The sequence below is a fragment of the Fukomys damarensis genome, unplaced genomic scaffold (assembly GCF_012274545.1).
Source record: "Fukomys damarensis isolate Sample0158 unplaced genomic scaffold, DMR_v1.0_HiC HiC_scaffold_5, whole genome shotgun sequence".
Lineage (NCBI taxonomy): Eukaryota > Metazoa > Chordata > Mammalia > Rodentia > Bathyergidae > Fukomys > Fukomys damarensis.
This window is the reverse complement of record NW_022900917.1, coordinates 34,178,329-34,186,983: the sequence shown is the minus strand read 5'-3', so window position 1 is coordinate 34,186,983 and position 8,655 is coordinate 34,178,329.

Below are 8,655 nucleotides of genomic sequence, written 5' to 3'. Positions count from 1 at the left end.
GAAAGGTTGTTCTCCTGCGGACTAAATATTTTGCCCCATTTTTTCCCCATATAGAATTATCTATTATGCATTAGTCATTAAACTTGGATACTCATCCAGTTTTTTTCTCAAAGCTGGTCTACATAAACAAGCCCAAACCTTGCTGAGCAGTAACTAAAACCCTCACACCACTATGTAAATAGCGTGTGAAGCCAAAGGAAATAAACCAATATGGTTATTCGATGAATTTTGCCATCAAATGTTTACTCTGACCTCTCATGGAAGAATTGTAGCTTCCCACAACCACAGGGTAATTTTCATCATTTCAAAGAAAGAATTTAGTGGGATTTTCTTTCCTTTTTTTTCTCCTCAACGAAATTGGTGTAGGGGGTTGATTTATTGCAAGGATGCAAAGGTTGGATCAACATTTGTAACTCAGTCGAAGCCAAGCATCAAGTGAACAGGCTGAAGGGGAACAAGCTAAACAACTATAACACTCATTCTTAACAAAAGCTCGCAGCAACGTGGAGATATTTCTAAACTAGATGAAGGATATCTACATGAAGTCATATAGCCACAATATTTAAGGCTCAACATTAGATGTTTTTCATAAACATCATAACAATGTAAGGATAACTCTTTTATCATTTTATTCAACATCATACTAGACGACCCTACAGGACAATGACAGAAGACAAGTAAATAAAAAGAATACAGATCAGAAATTGTTTACTGTTTACAAAGTTTTTTTGAAGAAAATCCCCCCCCCAGGAATGTATAAAAAACAGAGAGACCTAATAACTGAGCTCAGGAAAAAGATAATATTCAAAGTCAACATTTACAATTTATTTTTCTCTAATATCAATGATCATATGTAAGAAATTAAAACTTCAGTATATATGTGGACAACAAGGTGCCTATCATCCCCACTACTCAGGAGCTTGGTCTAAGTCGTTCTTGTTTACAACGGTCAGTCTTTCCTAACAATGCTATTGAGTGTCCATTCAAAGTTCACCGAGGCACCATGAATGAGACAGGAACAAAATAGTCGGTAGGTTGTCTTCCATCTAAAATTTAATTTGATTTACGCTTTCCACAAAGGCTTCATATAAAAATAATTCTGTAGAGCTATAGTTTTAGAAAATTAATACACTAATCAAATGCAGCTATAAATTTGTGAGTCACTAGTTGTATAATGCATTCCTATAGGTACATTAAATAGGCTGCGTTTTGCATTTTCAAACGTTTAGACAAAAATAAATTAGACTAGTGCTTTCAGGTTCTTTCTACATTCTCAGAATATGTTAAACTGTTATTTTTAAACTTTATCTCTTTTACCAAGTATCCTTTTTAAAGCATTTTAACAAATATTTCATTCTGTGGCCCATTATTTCTGTAGAGAATAATTTTCCTGGGGAAATTTTGAGGAAATTCATAGTCATATTTTTTCATAGTAATATTTTTATTTGTACCTTGAAAATTGGTTGCCAATGCGGGGGAAACAAAATGAAAGGTGAAATAAAGAAGAGGAGAAGGGAGGGGAAGAGAGGAGAGGAGAGGAGGGGAGAGGAAAAGAACGGATATAGGGAAGGAAGGAGGGAGGGAAGGAAAAGAGAGAGGAAAAAGGAAGGAAGGAATAAAACAAATGATTTAGAATGAATGAACTTCTTTTACTGATTTAGAATTGAAATGAATTACTTTATACATGAAGAAAATACAGGACAAACTATGTCTTTGGTCATTGCTTTTACTTGTATGCAGTATAAGCATGAAAGTTATTTGTTACCTTGGGGAATTTCATGGTATATTTGTCTTCATTTTCTATAAATATGCAGTTTATACGTAAAACATTTTTTTGAATTATTTGTTATCATATCGTTGACAGTAGCCTCATCTGAGTCATGAAGACAGGCAATTGTATGTCAGGAAGATGATACAGTAAATATCTCTGTCAGGGAAATATTTATATGGGCAGGAGTTGATTTAAAGTTTATCACATACTATCTAACTTTGGAAGTTGGAAATACAATGAGAAGGAAAAGTCAGTTCTGAAAAATAGAATACTCTCTAAGGCATTAATTTTGCCTTTAATATATTAAAATTTACAAAACTATGACTATTTTTTAAACACATTAAATTTTAAGTGAGTTTCTAGCTAGCATCTTGGTGCTACTGATCACATGAGCACTGTCTTAGGAAGAACAAAAATGTTTAAAAAAAAAAACACATGCAAGAAGGAAGAAAAAAATTGTTTCTCCCAGTTTCTTTCGGAGCCAGCAGAATTGTATATGGAAAGAAGGATATTATAAAAACAAAATTATATAATGACATACGATGAGTAATATAAAACAAGGAAATAAAGTAGATAAAAATGATATATAGCAAAATATGTGTTGCATTAATAACAATAGATGTATTTAAATAATAAAACATCAGCACATATATTATTTTAATCTGTATTTTTCACCCCCTCAGAAAGAAGTAAAACTCATTGTATCATGAGATAGATAGTTACTTTTTTAGGGTTTTTAATTATATTTTCCATACCCAATAATCACACTCATGTTGGGTGATGATATATATACATATTATATCTTAATCATTTTTACTGCCACTGCCTCTCCCCCTTTCTGATTTCTCACGATCCGCATCTCTACAAAATCCATATCCCTGGATTATGCCATTTATACTCTAGTTTGCTCTTGGAATTATTTATATTTGTCATAAAAGAGAAATTATTTGATTTTTAAAATTCTGTCTAATTCATTTTAGTTAATATTATAGGCTCAAGTTGCTTCCATTTTCTTACAAATGACTCAAATGTTTAGGTTTTTGGGGCTTGTTAATATTTCATTGCATATAATTAGTTTTCTTATCATCTTATCATTGTATATAATAATTTTCTTTATCCATCTTTTGTTGGCGGGACTATAGGTCGTTAGTTCCAAGATTTAATTATTATGAGTTGTGCTGACATTAACGTGAGCTCACCTAGCTATAAATGGCCTTTGTTTCCATGTTTTCCTGTTCTCATAATTTATCCTATCCCTTCTTTCCTTTGCCATATCCCTTCTAGTGCCTCTTCCCCTTTATATCTTTTCTTCCTATTTCACATTAGCTATTATACATTTTGATCCCTAGTTACACTTTCAGTGTCTCACAACAGAGAGACTAGTCAGTGTTTACATGTGTGTCCTATTAATTTCACTAAAGAGTATGGCCTCAATGTGTATCCATTTAGCTGTAAATGTCTCTAGTTTCTCCCTCTTGATAGCAGATTGAGGAGTTTTCCGGTGGCCATTTTTGCTTTTCTAGTAAAGGGTCATGTCATCTATGAATATGTGTGATTTGACATTTTCTATATTTATTTTATCCCCCCCCTTTTTTTGTACCGAGGATAGAACTCAGGCCCTTGTGCTTTAAAAGATAGATGGGAAAACCATTGAGTTAAATCCTAGGCCCCTCTTTCTCTTGCTTTATTGCTCACGCTAAGAATTTTAGTACTACAATGAACGGGAGTGCAAATTCTGATCTTATACCTGATTTTAGAGGAGATGCATTCATTTTTTCCTCAGTGTGATATTGGCAGTAGATTTATAATAAATGGTTTGTATCAGTTTAAAGTAGCATCCCTCTATATCTATTTTCAACATCTTTTTCACCAATCTAATGTTTGCTTGACTTTAACAAAAAATTATATATGTATATGTATTCATTATGTAAAAATTAGGTAAAGTATATGAGTTGAGGATTTTGAGTTGATTACCGAACAACAATCACCAGTTCATTAACACATTCTTTATCTCAAGATTAATAAATGGCATTAGCAAACAGTAATTGTTTTATTCTTTAAGTTTATTGGTACATTATGAGCACATTCATCATTGGGAATTTGTACCTATACATGATAATATCTTAATTCTTATTTTTTCCCATTCTCCTTTTTTCCCCTTAAACCCCTCTTATCCCTCCCTATTTACAAAAGCTTTGTTTCCGTTTTTTCCTTCTTTCTTTCCCCAACCCCCTTCATGGTTCTTCTTCTCCTCTGAATATTTTTTCCTATTTCATAATATCTACTATATATTTCAGTTTCTCACACCAGAGAAACAATTCAGTATTTACACATGTGTATTCTATTTATGTCACTTAAGAGCATGGTCTCAAAGTGCATTCATTTAGCTAGAAATGTCTCTAGTTTATCACCAAGGATGTTTTAATCATAAATAGATATTAGTGTGAAAGATTTTTTTTCTACATCTGAGATGACTTTGTGATTTATTTCTTTGCTTCTATTTATGTGACATATTATGTTTATTGACATGTGTAGGCTGAACTATCCTTACATGCCTGTGATGAACCCATGTTTGCATGATGTATGATCTTTTCAATTATTTATTATCATTTATTATTATTTTGTTGAAAGACTATTGATTTTAGTATCTAGATTTATTAAAGAGATTGGATTGTACTTTTCCTGTTTTTCTTGTTGTTTTTCTTTTATTGGTACATTTTGCAGTCTATAATGATTGCATTCACCCTGGGAGGTTGGTAAATATGCATGATACATATTAATATTTTCTATCATTCCGTTGTCCTCCCCTACCTTGTCCTCACTACCTCGTCCTTCCTCCGTCTCTTGGATCCCTTCTCATTGCTTTGCTAATATTATTAGAACTCGATGATCATTTTCCTCCCAAGGGCTGGTACATGTACACAATACATCAGGATTCCCTGTTTTATTTCATTTCCCTCCACTTCTTCACCACTTCATTTGTCTCTTCATTCCATTCCCATATGCTAAAGATCTCTGTCACAATTTGCTATTGTCAATCTTTTATTTTGCTCCTTATTTATATTTTGGGTTTCTACTATAAGAGAAACCATATAACAGTCTGATTTACTTTGTCTAACACTGTGGTCTCAAGGCCACCATGATTCATCCACTATTTTACAAATGACTCAAGTTTATCTTTTTGGTGGCAGAGCAATGCGATTTGTATAAATACCACATTTTGTATCCATTCATCTGCTGATGGGCATATAGGCCACTTCCAAGACTTAGCTATTGTGAATTGTAGTGCTAAAATATGGTTATGCATATGTCACTGTAGTATGATTTCTTTAACTCTTTCAGGAAGATACCCTAGAAGGGAAATAGCTGGATTGAATTAAATTTGTAGTTTTTAAATTTTTGAAAATCTCCATACAGATTTCCATAAGGGTTTTATTAGTTTATATTCCCACCAGCAATGAATAAATGTTCCCCACAGCCTCTCCAGCATTTGTCATTGCTTTATTTGTTGATGTAATCATTCATTCTACAAAAGGTGAAATCTTAGTGTTGTTTTAATTTGCATTTCTTGAATGGCCACTGATGTTGAACTTTTTTTTCATGTATTTATTGGCCATTTGGACTTCTTGGGAGGAGAGTCTGTAATTTCAGTTGCCCATTTTTATTGAGTTTTTTAATTTGGAGGGATACAATTTTTTTTTTTTGAACCAGAGATCAAACTCAGGATCTTGAGCTTGTGAAACAGTCTGCAGAAACACTGAGCTAAATCCCCGGGCCCGGGATATAATTTTTTTAGTTCTTTATATATTCTAGGTATTATTTCTTTTTGGAGGAATATTTGGGAAAGTATTTTTGTTCTGCAAGCTGTCTCTTCACTCTGGTGGTTGTTCCATTGCTTTACAGCTTTTTGATTTGATACATTGTATCTGTTGATTTCCTGTTATTTGTATGTGTATGATTGCAGTTCTGTTAAGAAAGTCCTTGTTACCAACAGTCCAAACACTGTGGAAAACAGTGTTGTGCTTAAAAAAAAAAAAGGTGGTTCAATTTGACCTAACTATTCCCCTTCTTGGTATCTTCCCAAAGAATGAAAAAGTGTCAAAATCAAGTACACCATTTTTATAGTGGCACAGTTTGCAATTGCTAAATTTTAGAAACATCCCAAATGACCATCAACTGATGATTGGACATTGAAGAGTTTTTTTATATATATAATGGAGTACTACTTAGCCATAGATAAATATAAACTTCAGACATGTATAGCTAAGACCATACTCAAGTGAAATAAATTGGACACACATGTAAATACCACATTGTTCCACTGGTGTGACAAACTGAAAGTGTAAATGAAAACCAAAATATATAATAGATGCTGTAAAATAGGAAGAAAATGTTCAAATGAGTAGGCGAACTAAGGAGGGGTTGTGGGGGAAAGAAGGAAGGGAAAGGACAAAAAATTGGAAAAGAAGAAAAAACTGGGAACAAAGCTTTTTAAAAAATAAGAATGGGAAGAGGAGTAGAAGGGAGGGCAGGGTAGTGGGAAAAAATAAGAATCAAGATATATCATGTACAGATAAAAATTTCCTATGGTGACTGTGAGGATTCTGTATATCTAAAATGTACCAATATACATACTTAAAAAAGAAAGTCCTTGCTACCTCTTTGTCTTCAAGAGTTATACCTATTTTGTACCTATTCTGTCTAAAATAGAATAATTGCTTCTGTTTTAATATTTAGATCTTTGATCCATTTTGATTTAAGGTTCGTATATACTGAGTGATATGGGGCTAGACTCTGTCTTCTGCCTGTGGACAACCAGTTTTTCCTGAAATATATATTAAAAGAGTTATTATTTTTCCAGTAAAAGATTTTACCACCCCCCCCTTGTCAAAAATCAGGTAGGTAGTATGAATGGAATTATTTTGGGATCTTCTATACTGTTACATTGATCCACCAATCGGCTTCATTTCCCAATACCATGCTGTTTTCATCACTATATCTTTGTAGTATAACTTGAAGTCTGAGATTGTGAAGTTTCCTGCCCTACTTTGTGGCCAAGATTACTTTTGCTATTCTAGGTATCTTACGTTTTCATATGAATTTTAGTATTTTTTTCTTTTGGTTCTGCGAGGAATGTTTTTGGTGTTTTCAGGAAAATTGTATGAAATTTGTATATCAGTTTTGGAAGTATGGTTAACTTGACTTGTATTGTTTCTACTTATTCAGGAAAAATGGATATATTTCCATTTTCTGATTTCCTCTTTGATCTCCATTTTCAGAGTACTAGACTTTTTTTGGTAAGAGTTTTCACTTCCTTGCTTACGTTTATTCCTAAGTCTTCACTTTTTTTTTCTTTCTTTTTTTTGCTACTGTGAAAGGTTTTGTTTGTCTATTTCTTTTTGGTGAGTTTATCATTGGAGTATATTTTGTGTAATGACTTTGTAAATTGTACACTACTGAATGTAGTTACTAATTCTAGTATTCTTTTGGTGGAACTTTTTGGGTGATCTATGTACAAGATCCTGTCATCTTCAAAAAAATTATAATTTAATAGCTTATTTTCCTACATGTATCTCTTTTATTTCCTTCTCTTATGTGATTGTTCTAATATTTTAAAAAAACTACATTGAACAGGAGTAATAATAATGAACATTCTTGACTTGTTTCTAATTTTAGAAGGAAACCAAGCGCTCCCCACAAAATATGATATTGGCCATTATTTTGTCATAAATGGCTTTAATCAGATTGCAGTAAGTTTCCTCTATCCCTGTTTTCTTCAGGGTTTATTTCAAGAATTACGATGAATTTTGTTAAAGGCTTTTCTGCAGTTATTCAGATGACCACATTATTTTACTTGCTCCAGATTATATCCTGTATTACATTTACTGTTTTCCATATGTGGAACCATTCTTACAGCCCAGGAATCAATCCTACCTGGTCATTTGTATGAGCTCTTTCACAGTTTTCTCTACTGTATTTGCAAGTATCTTATTAAAGATTTTTGAGCCTATGTTGTTAAAGGAGTTGGCTTGTAGTTCTCTTTTTTGGCTGGGTCCTTTTCTGGTTTTGAAATCAGGGTGATTTTAGACTCCAGGAATGACTTTGCAAACATTTCCTCCCTTTAAATTTTATTAAAGAGTCTGAGGACTTTGGCATTAGTTCTTCTCTCAAGTTTTTGTGACTCTATCAGGATCTGGACTTTTCTTAGTTGGTAATGTTTTTATTAGTTCTTCAATTCCCTTAACTGATATTGGATTATTTGGAATTTGTATGCTTCTTGGTTCAGCTTTGGTAGTTTATATGTGCTTAGGAATTTATTGATTTCTTCTGAATTCTCCATTTTATTAGAATGCAGGTTCTCAAAACGAATATTCTTCTGGATTTCTGCAGAACCCATTTTAATTTCACTTTTTAAATTTCTAATTGCGTGATTTGGTTCTTTTCTTTATTCTTTTTGGTACAATTGGCTAGGGGTTTGTCAATTTTGTCTATTATTTAAAAGAGCAAACTCTTTGTGTTTTTTAAAATTTCAATTTTGTGTGAAAAACTAAAAGTGTAAATAAGGTTCAAATGGTATAATTGATAGTGTGAAATAGGAATAAATGGCTAAAGGGGATGTGGAAATAGGTGGGGAAAGGAACTAAGGGGAAAGAAAAATGTGAAAAAAGGGAAAATGGAAACAAAGTCTTTGTAAATAGGAAGGGTGAAGGGGGTGAAGGGAGGGCAGGGATGTGGGGAAATATAAGAACCAAGACATATCATGTAAAGGTGCAAGATCCCAATGATAAATGTAACTGTATTGTTTGATGTAAATGTACCAATAAACTTAAAGGGAAAAATTTTCAATTTCATAAATTTCTGCTTGGATATTTATATTTTCCATC